We start from the raw sequence: 20,088 nt of genomic DNA, 5'->3' as shown, positions 1-20,088 counted from the left end.
TCGACAACCGACTCAGACTTTTCGGCCGAATAAAATCTGGTGTGCAGGCTATAAAATTTTTGTTGGCCGACAACACAACGGCAGATTTTTCGTCAGTCAGTACAGATTTCGACAGACAAAAATCTGATGAGCAAGACTGGGCATGCTCAGAGAAGAAAAAACACACGGAAAGTAAACCAGCACATGACATCACTTCTGAAGTTGATTTTTGTTGGCCGAAAAAATTTGTGTGCAGTCTAGGCACATTCCAACCAACAAAACACAACTCTGGACAAAAGACGGCTGATCGGTCGGCCGATAATCGTTGCGTGTGTACGAGGCATTATGCTGTGGTGAAACTGGTATGAACATCAAGGTATAGCTAATCTAATCCATGATTTTAAATTGCTTTTCCCAACTGATATATTCAAACATTTTCCTATGATATTTTATTAATTTTCAGATATAACATGCAAAGTGCAGATTGGTGCAATGTCCAATGATGTATGATTCTTTTTGGCCAACAGCCTTTGTTGTGTAGCAAATTAGTTTAATCAGAACCACACTATGGCCCCGGAAAATTGCATAGTAATTACTAGGATCCCAACACAAAAACACGCAAATCCCTTCCTAAAGTCTCCCTGTTCTTTCAGCTAGTTTATATAATTATTGCAGCTTTTGTTTCATGCCCACTGCTTAGTAAGGCTGGTGCATTACGACTGTAAACAACTTAATCGCTTTTCAGTTTTCAAAAAGCCTCTAACATCACAGTTTACCTGTCATATATTATGCTGGAGTCTCAACAAATTCATATTTTTTATGTTTCAATATTTCTATTGGTTTTATGAGAACAGAGAGTTAGACATGAGAGTAAGTACCTCCATATCTGAGACCACTGGGAGCCGCATATCAAAAATGGTTCTACATACATCTAGAAAACTAATTTAGCTCTTAACAATCCTTTCTACTCTAATTGTTTTCAGACATCAAATGTCATCATGAAGAGCCCCAAATGGGCAATTGAAATCAGATTTTTTACAGCATTACCAACTCTCTCCAACTAAATCACCACCTCCTCCTGAAACTCTCTCCTAGGCCCGAAGCACGTGCTACAAAAATATTTTTGGCTTTTTAGTGCAAACGTGTTAACCTGCCAAACAATAAGAATATTACAGTTAGACAAAAATAGAAAAGCAAAGAAAAAGGGGGAAAAAGGATGGAAGATGACCACACAAAATGTGTTTTAACAGTATAAATAGTCTACAAAAATTAATATTTAGGAAAAGAAATAATACCAAAGAGAGCAGGCGCTGTGACACGCTAATCAGGACAAAATTTCCTGTTTTAGATAACCCTTTGATTTCTTATCAAAGTCACGTAGTGACTCATCCATCTGCCTTCTGGACTCCAGATAATTTCAGCAGTTGTTTATTATTACACATAATAGAATATTTTAATTGAATACAGCCTACAGACTCACATAAATCATGTTTAGGTAGATTGACGTCTATTAGGTATTAAAGCTATTCCTCTTGAGCTAAAAAGAGAAAGCAGTTTTTTCATCCACCTGTTTTAGCAGACGTTTGACTATCATAAAATGAGGCCTCATTTCTACGAGTATAGTTGTCAAATGTTATCTCTTGAATTCATACATTGCAGTGCTCAAAAAGGCAAACTTTGGAACGCAAATCACTGTTTTACCTGCAATGCAAGCGCATATCTATAGAACACGCAACTTTCACAGAAACACAATGCTTGTCATCCACACTAAACTATTGAAAAAAATAGGAATCTGCTGACCTGCATTTGATGTGGAGGAAAACAATGCCTGTGTACACAAGCCCTAACCAGAATGTACAATTGATCAGTCTCAAAAACAAGACTAGCACTGCACCAGGCAAACTTCACGCATATAAATGAAGAGACAAAATGAACGACAAAAGTACTAAATTAAAAAAATATATTAGAATCAAAATTTCTAAAGGATAACTGTACATTTAGTACAGTTATACTTCATAGGTTTGTTCTTCCGAGCATGTCTCCAAGTCTTAGGGCTCTTTCACACGGTCCGCCTCCGTAGGCGGATCCGTGCTGCTCAGCGAGGATCGATCCACCGATCCCTGCTGAGCCGGCGGATGACAGCTCCGTCTCCGCTTGCAGTGCGGAGAGGGAGGTGTCACAGCTCCCGCTGCTCTCTATGGGGGATCGGATGAGAGCGGACCGCCTGTCCGCTCTCATTCGATCCGATCCAATCCCTGAACGGATGGAAAAATAGGGTTTCCATCCGTCCGGATTTCACGGACAGGATCGGATAGGGATGGCAGCGGGTGTCAGCGGAGGTGTCTCCGCTGATGTCCGCTGCCCCATAGAGCTGCATGGAAGATCCGATCAGATCCGCCTAAAAAACTGACAGGCGGATCTGATCGGACCGCCCATGTGAAAGAGCCCTTAGACTCAGTTGTCTTGGCTCCTCTGAGATTATTATTATTTATTATTATTATACAGGATTTATATAGCGCCAACAGTTTGCGCAATATGAGGGCAGACAGTACAGTTACAATACAATTCAACACAGGAGGAATCAGAGGGCCCTGCTCGTTAGAGGAGCTCTTCAAGAAATATAAAAGACTTTCCATAGCAATGAAGAGCTTGGAGACTTTTGAAGTGAAGGGCTTGTGATGCCCAGTAGGCTGCAGAGGGAAGATTTAGAGAAGCAGGCACAGGTGAGGGAAGACTTAGAGTGGAGTGTTATTTTTTTACATAGGCTAGGCAAAATGCACCGTTTTATGAATATAGAAAGATAAATCCAATCACTTGAAGTCCTGGATACAGGTGGCCGTCAACCCTTAAAGAAATTGTAAAAAAGATTACCCCCTTGGTAAGTGGGACTATAAAGGCAACCGCTAACCAAAATATGTAAAATTATAAATTGTATTTGTTGCATATAAAAATGCGTATAGTATAATATAAATCGTTTACAAACAAACAAACACAGAAAATTGTCTTATCAAAACTGTTACAGCCTCATTCTTGAAGGTATGTTCTCCTCCAGTACCCGACGCATTTCAGGTGACCACCACCGTTCTTCAGGGGTATAGGAGATGGAGGTTACAGGGTTCCCAGAAATGAGGATGTTTTATGATAGAGAAAAAAGCTGTGTATATTAAAAAAACCAAAGAGAAAATCTACGGTGAACATGCCAGGGTGATATGATGGTAACATGTAGTGGTCTATGGTGAAGACATCTCAGTCATCCAACAAGTTCATATGGTCTAACAACGGTCCTCAGAATTAGGCCAGAGGGTGTCCCAAACAAAATGAGGTGTTGAATTGTCTGTAGTGTTTGTGAGTCTCATACATATACAGTAGATGCTCCTGAAGAGATGGAAATCAGGAAATAGGGATCAGCAAGTGTCTCACTGCATAGATTGGATGATACCCAGCAGCTCAATCAGATTCAACGCGTCTTTTTTACAGTTTTTATGAATATAATTCACAGCCTTACAATTTAGCTATGTTTTCAGAATACTTCAAAATCGTATTGTAATTAGTTGTAAATAGTTGTAACATAAACAGTTTTTTCAGTCTTATGGAGTAACTATATATTCTAAGTATATTATAGGGGGCCATAAGAATAAGATGACAGCATTTTTTAAAAACAATTAAGTTAATTTACAAGAATGAAACCTCAGCAGTAATTTGTAGGGCACACAGCCTGATCTGATTCCAGATAATTGGCCAACACTAAATGGCCTGGGATCTGTTGTCCTTCATGGGGGTACATGGAAAGTCAAGTTGAAAAGTGGGTAGGCTTTGTTAGGGTCTTGTCTGCTACCTCTCAGATAGCGAGGAAAATACATTCTACAAGATGGATTCAAATGGGAATAGAGGCACGTTCGGTAGCGAAGCTTGTTATACTTTGGGTTGTTTACTAAAAGTTATTTATTGAAATTCACTGTCCACAGGGAATGGGTAGAGCCAACACGTTTCGGGAGAAGCGCTTCCCCCTTCATCAGGGCTAGTATACATCAAAACACTACAAACAACTCATACATATTACAAGCATTGAAATGTACAACTTATATTACAATTATAACATAAATCAAAGTGTAAGAGATCACAGTGTAAGAAGATCATTGCATTGACATACAGTGCATACAGTATATTGGCAAAATGAGTTGACATTAAGTAGAAAGTAAAACTAAAAACATACATACATATTTGTATGTATGTTTTTTGTATGTATGTTTTTCAGGTTTACTTTTTAGTTTTGCTTTCTATTTAAAGTCAGCTTTCATTTTGCTAATATATGTATATCTGTCCAAGGATGAGCTCATCACTGAGATTACTTAAAATCGGACCTGAGCTAAGTGTCTTCTTTAAACGCTAATTTCTTACACTTTGATTTCTATTGTAATTGTAATGCCTTATTGTGATTTCTCATTGTAAAGTTTCATTGATCATATAAGTTGATCCACATTTCATTGCTTGTAAAAGTTTTGAGTCTTTTTAAATGTTTTGATGTATATTAACCTGACAAAGGGGGAGGTAATTCCTTCAAAACGTGTTGGCTCTACTCATTACCTGAGAACCGTATATTTAAAAAAAAATAACTTTTAATAAACCTTTTCCAACTGTGACAACCTTTTCTACCGAGCACTGCTCTATACCCATTCAAGCCCACGTGTAAAGAAAACCTTTACTGCGGAACATATTTTTGGCCATTGCTAACCTCTTCCTCTAACAATAGTTGTCTGGCTTATACATTGATCCAGTCGCTTCACTGCTTTTTGTATACTGACCCAGAACAAGTGTGAAAATCAGTAGTTCTGATTTCACTCTCTGGGTTCATCTGTTGAATCCTTTTTTCCAGGTCAATAATTCAGTATATGAAGTCCAGAGATGGATAAGTAACTAGCATTTCCTAAAGCACAGCAAAACATTCTATATATTTCCTTCAGGTTTACTTTAAAACAGATCTGTAGAGAAAAGTGCCCACAGCTTCCATTTTATATCGTACTGCTGTTTTTCATTACACTCAATTAACTTTAACAGAGCAACCAAAGGACCAGGTCTGATTGACTAGCTTTGTGCTAATGCCAGATAACCAGGTGTGCTCTTTTCACCATAAGAGTCATAAAATCCTATTTTTGGAACTGCCAGTTCTATTCACTTTGTAGCAAGATACCTAACATAAAAGTGACAAAGGCAATAGGTAAAGAAAACTGCCTTGTGCACCTAAAATGGGCCTGACCTCATGAAACCTTATTCTTCAAACATTGTGAGACAAGCCAGTTGTGTATACAGCACCTAAGTTGGCCATAGATTACTAGTTCTTTTTTTCGATCAGCCAATAGGCTGATTGAAAAAAAAAAAAAGGTGGACAGGGGAATCCTCCCCACTGAAACACTGTATTCTGACTGCGGGACTCTCCGCTGTCAGTATAATAAACTGATCAGTGGCTACAGCCATTGATTGAAAACATTTTTCAGCAAGCCGGTTCAACAGAAGTTGTTCATTAGATCAAGTTCTGTCGAACAGGCGCCGCCACACATGGATCAAAATTAATCTGGTTCCCCCTGAACCAACCAAATTTCAATCCATCTATGGTCAGCTTTACAATGGACATTTTATAGCTGCTCTTTTGCCTACAGCTATGGCCAAAAGTTTTGAGAATGACACAAATATAAATTTTCACAAAGTCTGCTGCCTCAGTTTTTATGATGGCAATTTGCACATACTCCACAATGTTATGAAGAGCGATCAGATGAATTGCAATTAATTACAAAGTCCCGCTTTGCCATTAAAATGAACTTAATCCAATAAAAAACATTTCCACTGCATTTGTGAAGAAGGCTTCAGGGCTCCCAAGAAAGTCCAGCAAGCGCCAGGACCGTCTTCTACAGTTGATTCAGCTATGGGATCGGGGCACCACCAGTGCAATGCTTGCTCAGGAATGGCAGCAGGCAGGTAAGTGCATCTGCACACACATGGAGGTGAAGACTTTTGGAGGATAGCCTGGTGTCAAGAAGAGCAGCAAAGAAACCACTTCTCTCCAGGAAAAACATCTGGTTCAGACTGATATTCTGCAAAAAGTACAGATATTGGACTGCTGAGGACTGGGTTAAGTAATTTTCTCTGATGAATTCCCTTTCCAATTGTTTGGGGCATCTGGAAAAAACCTTGTCTGGAGAAGAAAAGGCGAACGCTACCATCAGTCCCGTGTCATGCCAACAGTAAAGCATCCTGAGACTGTTCATGTTTGGGGTTGCTTCTCAGCCAAGGGAGTAAGCTCACTCACAATTTTGCCTAAGAACACAGCCATGAATAAAGAACAGTACAGAAAACTTCCTCCGAGAGCAACTTCTCCCAACCATTCAAGAATAGTTTGGTGAGGAGCAATGCCTTTGCCAGCATGATGGAGCATCTTACCATAAGGCAAAAGTGATAAATAAGTGGCTTGAAGAACAATACATTGAAATTTGGGTCCATGGCCAGGAAACTCCCCAGATCTTAAACCCATTGAGAACCTGTGGTCAATCCTCAAGAGGTGGGCGAACGAAAAAAAACCCCACCAATTCTGACAAACTCCAAGCATTTATTATGCAAGAATGGGCTGCCATCAGTCAGGATGTGGCCCAGAAGTTGATTGACAGCATGCCAGGGCGAATTGCAAAGGTCTTGAAAAAGAAGGGTCAACACTGCAAACATTGCTTTAAACTTTATGTAATTGCAAATAAAGGCCTTTGACACTTATGAAATGCTTGTAATTATACTTCAGTTTCAGTATGCCATAGCAACATCTGACAAAAAGAACTAAAAACACTGAAGCAGAAGAGTTTGTACAAATTAATATTTGCGTCATTCTCAAAACTATTGCCCATGGCTGTACACCCACTGTGCCATCCATTCTAGAGCACCCTACTTCAAGCAAAACAACGCAGGACTGCCTTGTTAATTACGTTTTTTTTATTTTATTTTTTATTTTTTTAAAAACAGGAACAAGGGTTTGGGATCTTTCTGTGGGGTGGGAGGGGGGGGGGGGAATTAGTGTAGTTCCTCTTTAAGTAAACCTATGTCTTTACTGGTAGTGCTCTAATGGATATGAATCTTTAAAAGCAGGCATCAACGGGGATCTGCACATACTGTAAATCCAGTGTAATCAAATATGCAATATCTCCTTCCAGCTCTTATTTCTGAGAGCTCTTCCACACATCTGTGCAAACATCAATGCAATATGTTGTGTCTCTCTGATCAACAGAGAAACAAGTTTCTGACTTCAAAGCTTAAAGTCAGCATTTGATATTGAGCACCCCAGATCCTGGAGGTGTCCAGTGTGCTTTGCTTAAAAAGAACATATGTGCAGGCATCTCTTGGTGTTTACAAATTAAGTTGTATGTTATTTTGAGTGAATTTTTTTGAGTTTTTAATTTTGGACAAGGTGTATACAGATAAATACGCAACCATTATACCTTCCGTACTAAGGTCCCTTTCATACGGTTTCAGATTTTGTTCCGATCAGCAGGAGATCAGCTCACACACCCCCTGCTGATTGGAGCAGACCATGCGGATGACACATCTGTTTATGCAGAGCGGACACGGACAGAGCCAGCTCTGCTCTATGGGCAGCCGGGAGTAAACTAACTCCACTGTCTGTTTACAACCAACTGCCCTCCACTCCTAAACAAAACACCTTATTTATTTATTTTTGCAGACCAGATCGGACCCAGAGGTAGGCGGGTGGAAATGAAGTTCACTTATACCCGCCTGTCCATAGGAATGCATGGACCTTCTGATCAGTTCCACCTGAAAAATTGAAAGGCGGGTCTCATCCGATCACTTGTGTGATCTAATGTGTCTAACACTGTCCAGCCAGGTATTTTAACATATAATACAGTTCTAAAAAATGTAATATACCTGATATCAGAGATTTCGCATGTAAGTTCACATGTTAACTAAAAAGGTGTCCACAAAAACCTGACTCACTCGATCCGTAAGACCAAAGGAACACACTTTAGAAGGTAACAGTATACATCATATGTGATAAAACTATGAAGGCCATGTTCCATACGACAGATAAACTTAAAAACAAATTTTAGATATTACCATGTTTTACGGGTTAAGTAGCCTCTTGGGCCAAATTAGTCTAAGAGAAGACCCTTCAAGGTGGAGAATAAGAGGACTGACTATTTTTAAACTGGCTTATTTTAATCAACATACAATAAACTAATTTTAATCAAAATGTTTAAAGTGTATCTAAACCCAAAACGATTTATTACAACTTATCTGTCCTTAGATGAGGTGGCTAATTTAGGTTTCTCTGTTTTTTTTTTTTTTTTACTGAGTGATCCTACGAATAAGGCCCTTTTTCACACAGGGTGTGATTTTGTTTGAAATCAGCAGGGGATCAGCTCACAGATCCCCTACTATTTGGAGCAGAGCGGGTGGATATCTGCTCAGTTTATTTAGAGCGGACAAGGACTGAGCCTGATCTGCTATATGGGCGACCTGGAGTAAACGGGCTCCACTGTTTGTTTACACCCCACTACCTCCAATCTAATCTGCCAAAACAGAAGATGAACCCCCTTCCAGTTTTTTTAGTGGACCTCATCGTACCAAGGTAGGCGGGTTTAAAGGTACAGAAGTCCATTTGCACCTGCCTGTCCACAGGAACTTATGGATCTTCTGTTCAGGTCCATCTGAAAAACTGACAGGTGGACCCAATCAACCGTTCATGTGACTGGCACCTAATATACGTGCTGTTGTCGGGCAACTATGCTAAATACTATGGATGGAGCCATGGTTGTTACACAGGCTGATCTTACATCTCTGTTACATGGGAAATAGGGGGAATAGTAGTTTGCGGAAGGAAAATCTAATTTTGGTACTTTAAGTTCAGCTCACAGAAAGTGACTGGCAAGATCTGCAGATATTATCTATACCAGGGATCTCCAAACTTTCTAAACAAAGGGCTGGTTTATTGCTTATCAGACTTTAGGGATTCTGGACTGTGACCAGCTGTAGTGGAAATTTTCCTGACACCAGTGGGAGTAAACATTGCCCCATTTGGCACTAGGGGAAGAATAGTGCCCCATCATCGTTATCATAGGGAAGAATAGTGCCCCATTAGCGGTGTCAGTGGGAGAAATGGTGTTCTATTGTTTTTTTTTTAATACTCTTTATTACAGAATTATTTAATCATTACAAATAATATGCATCTCTTAACATACTCAATCACATACGTTTGGTTCCCCAAGGGATCCCTACATTCACAAATATACAGATAGAAGAGAATCAGTGTACTATAAAACATGACATATATCCATCTTAATATATTAACATACCCTTATACTTTGGTAATTAGACAATAGTTTCCTTCCATATTTCACTCTTATCGAGAGTAACATTGGCATTTATCCATACATTCCAAATCTTATGATATTTTTGTATTACCCCTCTATGTTCATACATTATCTTTTCATAGGGAATTATTTGATTAACAGTTTTAATCCATTGATTCACTGACAGTGATGCCGCCTGTAACCATTTTACCGCTATTTGTTTTCTGGCCAAAAATAATGTTTCCTGTATTAGTATCTTATTATATTTATATTATAAAAAAAAATAATAATAAAATAATGGTGTTCTATTGTTGGTGTCACATGGCGGAATAGTGTCTTTTATCAGTATTATTATTATTATACAGGATTTATATAGCGCCAACAGTTTGCGCAGCGCTTTACAATGTGAGGGAAGACAATACAGTTACAATACAGTTCAAAACAGGAGGAAGTAGAGGGCCCTGCTCATTAGAGCTTACAATCTAGAAGGGAGGAATAGTGCCCCAAGGGCCGGATAAAAGCAAGTAAGGGCCCCAGTTTGGAGACCACCTGTCTATATTGACAATGTTTATAGCCTGAAAAATGAAAACGAATGCAGCCATCACATCCATGGACTGGTAAGCTGTGATATAGTATATTACATTATTGTCTCTGGGTTTAGATATCCTGTAAATTACACATGCCACAAGCAGTTTATTGCTTCCATCACTTTAATTAACTTCACTGCCAAGAAATAAATGATACCTTAAACTTAAATGAAACATTTCTATATCTACAGCTGCCAGTGCGGTGTAAGACATATATTTAAATGTGTAAATATTATTAAGCAAGGCGTGATCATTGTAAACTCCAATGTATTCACACCACAAAAATCTCTCCTTTTTTTCCTCCGGCAAATAAAATAAAATTGTTTTTTTAATTGCACATGAGTAATCATAAATAATCCTTTAAATGTAGACACACATTCTGTCACAGTAGAATGATATATTGTACCTCTAATTTTTAATTTTAGGTATGACTACATGTCTCATACAGTCACGTGTACAAATAAACAAGAAACATTCTGAAACATAAAAGGCATGTATATATCTATTCAGTCATACCTGACTCTCAGCGATTCTATGGGCGAAGTCTAATGCTTGCAAAAGTCATTTTTCAAAGAATTTTCTTGGCAAATTTTTTTACAAGGTAGGTCATCCGGCCTTTCTTCAACTCTCCCATTTTCTCAGTTCAGGTCTGACATGCAGAACATATGCATAGCAAATGTATACACACATATTAGGTCCAACGTACCTCCCAGTATGTCTTTGAAGTGTGGGCGGAAACATGTAAACTCCATGCAGATAGTGTACTGGTCCCCAGTGTGCTGCAAGGCATATACTGTGTGTGCTAACCACTAAGCCATTGTACTGCCCATAAAACACCAATATTCTAATTAAAAGAGTCATGCTAGGGTGTGTTGTTCAAAAACAGCTGGAAATCTGGTTTGGCTAAGTCTCATGTACTGCTAGATGCCGTACAGTGCCTTGTACTGTAATTTGTTTTACATACAGCTCTGATCCTCCACAGCAAAAGTCAGTACATGCTCGCTGTATTCTGCCAAACACATGCAATCAAAATCAATAATAACAAAAAGTGCAGCGCTAAATATAGATGATGATAAATACAATGAAAGGAAATTTCATTCAAAAAGCATATTTAAAAAGCGTGAAAACATAAAAGAGTGACAAAAGATCCCAAAGGAAAGTCCAATATAAAACCAATCCAGGGATGTAGATGTGGTAACAATCCTTCCTTCCTGTGACACCCAGGGAAGTGTGCAAAGTGGGGACACCTCAGTGCTCAAGTAAGAGAAGCAGCTTACCAGAAAGCCGTGGCTACTCAAATGAATGAGACAGCCTCGCCAAACAAAGCATAAATCTTAGGAACTCCAAAAGACCGTAGGTAGCGCCGTGGAATGATAAATTCCTCAAGGTAGCTCCGTAGTAATCAGATGGGAGTGTGGAAAAGAATAGTACACAAGACCATAGCGTAATCCCGTATAAAAACAATAATGAAGTTTGTTCAAAAAACTACTTACATAGATGAAGTACAAACAGGCACAAGGAAAATGGTGGCTGGGGATTCAATAGCGCCGTCCCAGTCAGCATGAAAGTAGTAGCCGGCTCGTAGAAGGGGCGTGTGGACGTTGCGTCTGGAGTCACCAACGTTTCGTCATCAAAAGACGTCGTCTGGGCGAAAATCAATGCATTTTTTACAAAAGGCCTATGTGACCTTAGAAAAGCAAGGTTTAATAATAAGAATTTTTATGGGCCCAGTCACATTATTGCATTGCGGTAATACAAGGCAAAATGCATTATATGTATTGTTACACTTCGGTACCATTCATTTTAAAGGTAGGGCAGCTGCATTGCAGCAAGCCACAATGCACCACAAGGTTAGGATGTTGCATTATGTTAGAAAAAAAACATGACATGTCCAATTTTTGACACGTTTTGGGTGTATTAGCAGCTCATTATTTTCAATGGGCTGCCTTAATGCAATGCATATACAGTAAATGCACAGCATAATACACATTTAATGCATGTGCAAAAAACGCACCATGGGTCCTAATATGAACCAGAGAAAAGTATTGCACCCGTTTTATTAAAGGAGATGTGTTAAAGGAGATGTGTGGGATATATAAAAAACAAACATACATACTCACGATATAGATGCAACATGGCTCCAATGCTGCCACTATTACCTACCGGTTCTAAGACTGAGCAGTCACATTACCGCTGATAACTCTCTGCCTTCAATAAATAGAGGGCACTGACTGTCAGTCACCACTCTCTGCCCTGTCCCTCCAGTGCTCACTAGAGTGCCGGGCTGTAGAGGGGCATAGAGGCTGAGACAGCTGCTGGTCAGGCATCTGGGTGGATCCCGACCTTAAAGTCTGGATCCTTCCAAAGCCTAGAATGACTCTACAAAATCAGCAAACAGTGGGCTTTAGCTCTCTGTCAGCTGAATCTGGGTCACAGGAGAGCAGAAATAAGTGCTCTCCTGTGACCCAAAAGATAAGTATAGCCAAAAAAACCAAATCAACATTGATTATTTTTAATCTACATACTGCTAGCATTAAAAAATAGAAAAGTATATAATTTTTACTTGTTTTTAACATTTGTTTTGCATTTCTTCAGTTAGTTCCTGGTTTCTTGCCTAGGCAAATGATGCCATACATCCCAGGAGTCTTTGGGAGGGGAGGAGGGATTTTCTCAGCTAAACACACTCTCCTGCATGCGCGTTTGAGCCAAGGGCAGAGAGATTCTAGGAAGTGAATGCTACATGAATCATTTGTCCTTATTCAAGCTGGCCACGGTCAGGAAAGCTAGGGGGGTGATTTTCAAAGTGATTTCTCAACAAAATAAAACATGGAGGCATGGATGGATGGGTGAGTTTGCTCTGAATATTAAAAATGAATTAAATAGTGTTTTTGGTTTGTGGTACAAAGAGCTATATAGGCAATGTCCTTTTTATACTTTTTTAATGTACCCACTATTACTTTTCTGGGGACGACCCAAAACTTAGAATTTTAGTTTGCTTTCACTTTCGATGATAACGGTAAACAGGACAAATGGAGAGGGGGAATCTCCCTAATGGGGGCATAAACAGCAATTAAAAAAAGGTTATAGGTATTCTATTCCCTCTCCGTTCTGTCCAAAACAAAAAAAGGTTTTGCTGTTAGTTATACGTGCTTTACAGTGGCGTTTTTCCAACCCATTTATTTAAATAGGCTGAAATCGCACTGGATCGCACCTAAAATTGCACTGCAATCAGATCACATGGTACTGCGGTACCAAGCGATCTGGTGCAGCCAAACGCAGTGTATTTGCAATCTGGGTGTCATTATTAATCTATTGCCTCCCATAGCAGACTGACCCCCCCCCCCCCCCCCCCAGTGCATTTGGAATGCGGTGTGGGAAATGTGCATGAAAAGCGGGTTTCCCACACCACATTCCGGTGTGAACGGCCCCAGAATGAAGAGATAATTGGACTGCACACCTGATTTTTGTCAGAATGTGAATCATGTTCTCTTCAGCTGCTTCACAATGTACATAGATTAGAAATGTGATGACACCCATAAGCATGCGGTGACTTAGCTGTCATCTCTGAACATGTATCCCAGCAATTAATTGCTCTGCTTAGGAATGACATTTATGGACAAACTGGAGTGCTGGGTTTTAATCCAATTATCCATTCTGTGACCTTGGAACTTTACCTCATGCCCGAAAACTGAAAAATATTGTCAAGATTAATAGGAAGGAAATTCTCTATATAGGATTGCATAAGAACCGTACGCACCTAGAATATCTTCAGGAGACACATTATACAGCCATCATTTTTTCTGTCTGAATACTATTTAATATACAAACCTGGTTTACTTCAAGGGTGTGGATTTGCAAAGGTGTGTATACTTAAAGTGGTTGTAAAGTCAGAAGGTTTTTTTTATCTTAATGCATTCTATGCATTAACCTCTTCAGCCCCGGAAGGTTTACCCCCCTTCATGACCAGGCCATTTATTTGCAATACGGCACTGCATTACTATAACTGGCAATTGGGCAGTCATGCGACACTATACCCAAATACAATCGATGCCCTTTTTACCACAAATAGAGCTTTCGTTTGGTGGTATTTGATCACCTCTGCGGTTTTTATTTTTTGCGCTATAAACAAAAGAAGAGCGACGATTTTGGAAAAAAAAAAAAAAACAATATTTTTACTTTCTGCTATAAAACATTCCCAAGAAAAAAATGTAAAAAATCAATTTAGGCCAATATGTATTCTGCTACATGTTTTTTGGTAAAAAAAAAAAAAAATCCCAATAACCCTCTATTGATTGGTTTGTACAAAGGTTATAGCGTCTAAAAACTATGGGACATATTTATGTAATTTTTTTTTTTTACTAGTAATGACGGAGATCAGCAATTTTTAGCAGGACTGTGACATTGTGGCAGAAAAATCTGACACTAAGTGACACTTTTTGGGCACCAGTGTCACCAATACAGTGATCAGTGCTAAAAAAAAATGCACTGTCACTGTACTAATGACACTGGCAGGGAAGGGGTTAACATCAGGGGCGATCAAAGGGTTAAGTGTTTTTGTTTTTCTTATAAGTGATCACATAACCTCTATTCACAGCTACATAAGGGACTTGAATAGGTGGAGGTGGAGAAACAGCAGGAAACTGGTCTTCCCAGTGATTGGCTATGCAGGGGGTAGTGTCAGCACAAGTCTTATGCCTCGTACACACGCATCGATAGTTGGCCGTGAATTTTCGGCCAACGTCCGATCGGCCAATTTTCGGCTTGTTAGTATGATGCTTTCGACAACCGACTCCGACTTTTCGGCCGAATAAAATCTGGTGTGCAGGCTATTAAATTTTTGTTGGCCGTCAACACAACGGCCGATTTTCCGTCAGTCAGTACAGATTTCGGCAGACAAAAATCTAATGAGCAAGACTGCGCATGCTCAGAGAAGAAAAAACACACGGAAAAGTAAACCAGCACATGACATCACTTCTGAAGTTGATTTTTGTTGGGCGAAAAAATTTGTGTGCAGTCTAGAGCACATTTCAACCAACAAAACAACACTGGACAAAAGTCGGCCGATCGGTCGGCCGATAATCGTTGCGTGTGTACGAGGCATTAGTCATTACAGGACAGGCAGGCTGTTCCCCCAACACAGACAGGAAACAGACCACTCTGGGATGGATGTGCTTCTATGTCTAAAGTGGTCAGTTTGAAATAGGACAAGCAGGGGGGCTGACAGGTACACCAGGTATTTCACACAAAGGAAGCAATAAAAAAGAGAACAGGATACTTTTTAACACAAATATATGGTACAACAGACACATATCAGGAGTGGTTAAAGGGAAACATTACTGAAATAAATACAGTGGGTACGAAAAGTATTCAGACCCCCTTAAATTTTTCACTCTTTGTTATATTGCAGCCATTTGCTAAAATCATTTAAGTTCATTCTTCTTCCTCATGAATGTACACATAGCACCCCATACTGACAGAAAAACACAGAATTGTTGACATTGTTGCAGATTTATTAAAAAAAGAAAAACTGAAATATCACATGGTCCTAAGTATTCAGACCCTTTGCTGTGACACTCATATATTTAACTCAGGTGCTTTCCATTTCTTCTGATCATCCTTGAGATGGTTCTACACCTTCATTTGAGTCCAGCTGTGTTTGATTATACTGATTGGACTTGATTAGGAAAGCCACACACCTGTCTATATAAGACCTTCCAGATCACAATGCATGTCAGAGCAAATGAGAATCATGAGGTCAAGGAACTGCCTGAAGAGCTCAGAGACAGAAATGTGGCAAGGCACAGATCTGGCCAAGGTTACAAAAAGATTTCTGCTGCACTTAAGGTTCCTAAGAGCACAGTGGCCTCCATAATCCTCAAATGGAAGATGTTTGGGACGACCAGAACCCTTCCTAGAGCTGGCCGTCCGGCCAAACTGAGCTATTGGGGGAGAAGAGCCTTGGTGAGAGAGGTAAAGAAGAACCCAAAGATCACTGTTGCTGAGCTCCAGAGATGCAGTCAGGAGATGGGAGAAAGTTGTAGAAAGTCAACCATCACTGCAGCCCTCCACCAGTCGGGGCTTTATGGCAGAGTGGCCCGACGGAAGCCTCTCCTCAGTGTAAGACACATGAAAGCCCGCATGGAGTTTGCTAAAAAACACCTGAAGGACTCCAAGATGGTGAGAAATAAGATTCTCTGGTCTGATGAGACCAAAATAGAACTTTTTGGCCTTAATTCTAAGCGGTATGTGTGGAGAAAACCAGGCACTGCTCATCACCTGTCCAATACAGTCCCAACAGTGAAGCATGATGGTGGCAGCATCATGCTGTGGAGGTGTTTTTCAGCTGCAGGGACAGGACGACTGGTTGCAATCGAGGGAAAGATGAATGCGGCCAAGTACAGGGATATCCTGGACAAAAACCTTCTCCAGAGTGCTCTGGACCTCAGACTGGGCCGAAGGTTTACCTTCCAACAAGACAATGACCCTAAGCACACAGCTAAAATAACGAAGGAGTGGCTTCACAACAACTTCGTGACTGTTCTTGAATGGCCCAGCCAGAGCCCTGACTTAAACCCAATTGAGCATCTCTGGAGAGACCTAAAAATGGCTGTCCACCAACGTTTACCATCCAACCTGACAGAACTGGAGAGGATCTGCAAGGAGGAATGGCAGAGGATCCCCAAATCCAGGTGTGAAAGACTTGTTGCATCTTTCCCAAAAAGACTCCTGGCTGTATTAGATCAAAAGGGGGCTTCTACTAAATACTGAGCAAAGGGTCTGAATACTTAGGACCATGTGATATTTCAGTTTTTCTTTTTTAATAAATCTGCAACAATGTCAACAATTCTGTGTTTTTCTGTCAGTATGGGGTGCTATGTGTACATTCATGAGGAAGAAGAATGAACCTAAATGATTTTAGCAAATGGCTGCAATATAACAAAGAGTGAAAAATTTAAGGGGGTCTGAATACTTTTCGTACCCACTGTATATACCAAAAAATACTAAATAACTGTCTAAGGCTCCATGTGCACGGGACGTTGTTAAAAGTCCCTTTGAATGCTGGAATTTTTAGGACGTTTGTACCCGCGTTTAGCAGCGTTTGCGGGCGTTTGCGTTTAGAAGCGTTCCTAGAGGTCAAAAAAATGATTCCCCTTTAAAAGTGGAAAAACGCGAACGCTAAACGCGGGTCATCGCGTTCAGACGTGTTCGGACGCGTTTAGACGCGTTTGGACGCGTTTGTGCGTTTTAAACGCCGGGAAACACACGTTCGAACGCAAATAATTGCGTTCTAAAAACAGTCCCTGAACGCAACTGCCTGCAAATGACTGTAAACGACCTGGTGTACATGGACAGATAAGATAAAATGTAGATGGGTTCAGGGGCTTCTGAAAAAAACGCCCAACTGCTCCTAAACGGCCATTTCCAGCGTCCCGTGTACATGGAGCCTTACTCTTTCTTCGAGTCACTGACTTGAAATATGAATCTAATGTGTAGCAAATATGAATCGTGGCGTGGCTACAGCGCTTCGTCATCACGCACACTTGTTGACCAGTGGGAGAGTCCAGTGCAGCCACACAGCCTGCTGGTTTTTGGGAGAGCAGTTGTATCTGTTTTTAGTACTATATGTAATATTTTTTAAACCTATTGCCCAAGGATTTGCTTAGTGTGATTCCCTTTGCAAGTTTTTCACTTGTTATTTTTTTAATCCATTTTTTTTTATGGGTTACACTATGGGCGTATATGCTTTTTTCTTTTCTTCCTGCTGATGAACCAACCATGACTGGATCACGTTTAGGGCTTTGGAGTCTCCCTTCATAGAGAGATGTAAAAGGCCCATTTGACCATACTACAGTAAAACCTTGGTTTGAGAGTAACTTGGTTTGAGAGCGCTTTGCAAGACAAGCAAATTTTTTTTATAAATTTTGACTTGATATACAAGTGATGTCTTGATATACAAGTAGCGTCGTGCCACAACTGGGTATAAAAGAGAAGAGAGGCGCCTCTAAGTGTAGCGATATTGTTACATTTAATGAATGTTCAATATTTAGCAGCTCACTTGGTTGATGATTAAAACAGGTACAACTAAGTATGCAGGCATCCGGGGGAAAAGCTGTCCACATAGACCATCCTCCACACTGCCATCTTCATCACACCTTTCGACGCTGCGCTCATCGAGCGATTCAAAGTCTCACTTTCAGATCACTCTACTGCAGGGTAGTCTTCCCAATAACTATTGCAGACTGACATCGGTGAGAGCCAGTGGTTCAGAAAATGGTCTATGTGGACAGCTTTACCCCGGATGCCTGCATACTTAGATGTGCCTCTTAATCATCAACCATGTGAGTTGCTAAATGTTGTACCTTCATTAAATGTCCCCATACTGCTACACTTAGAGGCACCTCTCTTCTCTTTTATACTCTGTAGCTCCTGCTGGATTTTGCTTCTAATTCCCTTGTGGAGGCGCCATTTGTGGATGGACATTTTATGATGACACAACCTATCACATTGCTATAATCTTTGTATATAGACTATAAAGTGAAGGACTTGTGGAACGAATCATCTGAGTTTCCATTATTTTTTATGGGAAAATTTGGATTACAAGCATGTTTCCGGAACGAATTATGCTCGCAATCCAAGGTTTTACTGTATATGATGGTCCACAGGGTCCGGTAAGAGGCTTTAATAATTGGTCATGGAAGCACTAGGAATTGTGATTATGGGTATACTGGTGGAGCAAGTGAATCGTGGACAATTTGGTTCCTTTGGGTTTTCTTGTTTAACATATATTTTTCCTTTTTAGCCCTTGTGAATGGGCTCTTATGGACACTATTTATATATCTGGTGTGATATTTTTATACACATTTTTCACCTATTTTTGTATTTTCACAATATTGAGTTAATGTTTTTAGGGCTGCTTCATATATTTATCACATATTTATCAAAATATTAAGATCCGCACTCCCAAAGTGCTCTAATCAACCAACTCTATTATAATACAAGAAAATATCAATAAAGTGCATCACAAAATGTGCATTAAAAAAATGTTTGCGGTGTCCATTATGTGATTTGTATGAGTACAGGTCACCAGTGCTAGCCACACACCTGAAGGAGAGAAAATGACTTGATTCCATGCTAAACATTGTGAATGTTATGTGGGCATAGTAATATAATGCCCACAGCATGGGCTTGTGGCTGCTAAAGGGTTACATTTAATAAAACTCCAACCGTTATATAATTTAATCATTAGGCACTTAATATAAGCTTAAGCGTTTGGTTTAGTCAGGCTAGTTTTTTAAAAATGGGCGGGAATCTTGTCAGGTACATTTGAGCGGGATTTTAAATTGTGAGGCGGGAAAGTCACATGTACGAAGGGTGGGGAAAACGTGTTTAGCCTGAGGAGAAGTCATGTGCCTAGGGCTATATAAGAAGACGCGCGGCATAGATCTCCTCAGTCTGTCCTGGATCAGCTCGATGAGCTCCCCTCCCTCCCTCCCTGTCGCGTGCACCATTATGTGGTTTTGTCACCCTTGTATCAAGGGGGACTTTGGAATTAAGTTTTGATAACGCTCAAGTTCTATGACTAAGCGGATTTGGAATTTTCTTGAATTTTGTTATGGGGTAGGATGCAATTACTGTTCAGCTGACAATTTTCCAACCAGTCCCTTCAATTTTCAGCCCAGTTTTGTCAAGCCGGTTGGTGCCAACAGGGCCACTCAAGCCTAGAATTTCAGCCGATTTAGCAGGAATCAGCTGATTTTGAGATATACATGGCCAGCTTTACTTAGAATGCATTGAAGCCATTGCGAAGACAGCCAGACAAATAGCAAATTCAGAAGGTTAGGGCTGTACTATATTCTTCTCAGTACAGCCTGGGGTGTCTGCTAAGTGCATGTCTTAGCATCAGCCTGAAAACAAGAGGTGCTTGTTGATCAACTTGTTTACACATGTTCCAAGGCCATAAACAGTTTGCTTCCCGCTCTAGAGATAATATAGCAATTTTCTGGTCATGCCATCATAAACCTCAATGGTTCTTGTCTTCAGTAAAAACTAACTCCTAATTTATTTACTGACTGCATACAATAAGGCCATGTGTCAGTAGCAGCCAGGTAGCCAAATGCCTAAAAAATTACAATGGGAGCCTAGCATTTCTCTGCCAGTGTCCTCCATGTCCTATGATAAAC

At 40.1% G+C, this 20,088-nt stretch overlaps 2 protein-coding genes across 3 annotated transcripts in view; one reads left to right on the top strand and one right to left on the bottom strand.

Moving 5' to 3' along the window:
* Nucleotides 1-20,088, bottom strand: part of CAMK1D (calcium/calmodulin dependent protein kinase ID) — a 422,171-nt gene that overhangs the window by 378,218 nt on the left and 23,865 nt on the right. The gene's annotated exons all lie outside the window — the stretch shown is intronic.
* UPF2 (UPF2 regulator of nonsense mediated mRNA decay) overlaps nt 7,363-20,088 on the top strand; it is a gene marked incomplete at its 3' end in the record, with an annotated part of 673,568 nt that continues 660,842 nt past the window's right edge. For both annotated transcript variants that reach the window (XM_082254342.1, XM_082254343.1), the window contains exon 1: nt 7,363-7,370. The remainder of the gene's footprint in view (nt 7,371-20,088) is intronic.

The sequence above is a fragment of the Pelophylax lessonae genome (assembly GCF_965119305.1).
Source record: "Pelophylax lessonae genome assembly, chromosome: 4".
Taxonomy (NCBI): Eukaryota; Metazoa; Chordata; class Amphibia; order Anura; family Ranidae; genus Pelophylax; species Pelophylax lessonae.
Note: the sequence above shows the minus strand (reverse complement) of the source record. Positions and strands in the feature narration are given on the sequence as shown.